Source organism: Impatiens glandulifera, chromosome 5 (genome assembly GCF_907164915.1).
Source record: "Impatiens glandulifera chromosome 5, dImpGla2.1, whole genome shotgun sequence".
In the NCBI taxonomy this organism is placed as follows: Eukaryota; Viridiplantae; Streptophyta; class Magnoliopsida; order Ericales; family Balsaminaceae; genus Impatiens; species Impatiens glandulifera.
Genome location: NC_061866.1, coordinates 910,975 through 913,661, shown reverse-complemented (window position 1 = coordinate 913,661; position 2,687 = coordinate 910,975).

The window sequence follows — 2,687 nt, the reverse complement described above, 5'->3', positions numbered from 1 at the left end:
CGTTACTTTTATAAATACTCAGAATTTTAACATTCTGACACATCCATAGCAACCGGCTCAAAAAATGTAGATTTTTGAGTATAATATTGATATTGAACATTTTCGACAAAAATGCCTACCAAGTGCCATTCTTTGAAATTAAAAGTAATTATTTGTAAACGCGAAATTTGCAAAAATTAATATATTCATGATGACCAAAGCATTGGAGATAATAAAAATTGACTATAATATTGTCTTTTTATTTTTCAGAAAAAACACTCTAAAGATTGGAAAAAAAATAAATAAATCAAATTTCAAAATTTGGTGCCAAAAAGGGTTTCCCGCGACAGGCCACGTCACCCATCGGATCGGTCCTTGGAGCACCGCCAGTCGCCGCTGCCGGAATCTTCAAAGGAGGCCAAATGTGTTTTTGTTTAGGTATTGAAAATTCTGGAATTTGGACTGCATGTGCACAAATTTCAAATGGCTTAGAGACCTCAATTCTTGATGAATTTAGTTGATTCCTATTGGGTTGGAAAGCTGGAGGAGTCCTCTATCTCATTGCGAAACGGATCAGCAATCCATATTTTAGAACCCAACGAAATTTAAAAATAGTGGAAGCTGCTTAGTTGGAATCCAAACTGACAAAACTTCACTAATAAATTTATTCCCAAGGCTATGGTTGATGAAAATAGGCAATTCTAGTTCGTGGTGCAAGCTAACACCCATAAATTTTGAATGATACCGATTCCAACCTCCCAATTTAGTTTAAAATCTCGAACCATCGAGCACAAGTAGGTACATCTTTAGAATTAAAGTCATGAGAGCTAAATGAAGATACACTCTGTTCATTTGGTCATAACTTTTTATCCACTAAATCATTTTAAGTCTATGACCTACCATTTGAAAGGTATTCCTCCAAGATTTCTTTTGACCCTAAGTAGGCGACCCAGTTCGATATACATCCCACGTGAGGTCGCCCGTACTGAGGTCGCCCGTACTGATTTTCATGCGCACTTCCCAAAAGTCTCGAATTGATGGTCGAGAATCCATCGTTGCAAGCCACATTGTCACGCGCACTCTTAAAGGTCTCGAGTAGATTGTCGAGAATTTATCACTACAAGCCGCATCTTCATGCGCACTCTTTTTAGATCTCTTGTGATCAATCACCAAGAATCTTCTTTGCTGTAAACCGCATCGTCATGCACATTTTTTTTAAGATCTCTTGAAATTGAATGTCAAAAATCTCATCTTTGCAAGCCACATCGTCATGCACATTTGTCAAATGTCTCGAATCGATTGTCGAGAATCTGTCGCTATAAGCCGCATCGTCATGCGAATTTTTTTCAAATGTCTTGAATCGATTGCTGAGAATCCATCATTGCAAGCCGCATCGTCATGCGCATTCTCTAAATGTCTCAAATCGACTGTCGAGAATTTATCGTCGCTGAAGCCGCATCTTCAATGACACTTTTTTCCCAGATGTCTTGAATCAATTTTCAAAAATCCGTCGCTTCAAGCCAAATCATCATGCGCATTCTCCAAATATCTCGAATCGATTGTCGAAAATTTATCGTTGCTAAAGCCGCATCTTCATGCGCACTCTTTTTCGATGTCTCGAATCGATTTTCGAGAATCTCTTCTTTTGAAAACCGCATTTTCATGCACACTTCCCATATATCTTGAATCGATTGTCGAAAATTCATCACTAAAAGTCGCATCATCATGTGCACTCTTAAGATGTCTTGTATTTGATTATCGAGAGTCTTCACTACTGTAAGCCACATCGTTAATGCGCATCCTTCAAGAGGTTTTGGAATTAATTGTCAAGAATAATCTTCTCGTTAAAAGTCGCATGATGATGCGCATTCCCAGAGATCTTTTAAATCTAATTGTTAAGAAGTTTTTCTCTAGCAAGTTTGACTCAAACGTTAATCCTTAATTCATTTAAGGATTTCTAGAGTTAGAGTACCAAGATTTCTTTAATTATTGTTGTCAAGAATCTTCTCCTCGGCATGGTGGGTTAAAGTAGAAATTTTTAATTTAATCTAGGAATTTTTGAAAATTTAAAATTCCTCGAGATTTTTTGAACCTACTTCTCAAGAATCTACCAATTTAAAAAAATGCATCTTCGTGCGCATTGTCTCTCAAGATTTCATGAACCCATTTATTTAGAATCTCTCCGTTTTAGAAAGACGCATCTTCATGCACAACGTCTCTCAAGATTTCTTGAATTCTTGTAAAGAGTCATCTTGTTTTGGAAAGTTGCATTTTTATGCACATCATTCTCCATAAATTCTTGAAATCCCAATTGTCAAGAATTATATTCTCCTAGAAAACCTCATTTTCATGTGCATTGTTGCAAGATCCCTTGAATCTGATTGTTAAGAATTTCCCTAGTTGAAGGAAGTTATTTTTTTTCATGTGCACTCTTTGAGACAAATTGAATTCCTGTTGTCAAGAATTTCTCTCTAGAAGCCACATGCATATGCGTAGTTGTCAAAAATTCTTGAAGTCAACTTTCAAGAACTCTTTCTCCTGATTAGGACAATTTGTGTGTCAATTTTTAGTTATACTAAGAATTTCTAGAAAATTACAATCTTCAAGATCATGAAAATCCTTGGAATCTGTTTGTCAAGGATTTTGTTTCTTTTCCATGAATCAGATTCTTAAATGCGAAATAAGAAAGCTTTTGAATTTGTGCTTCA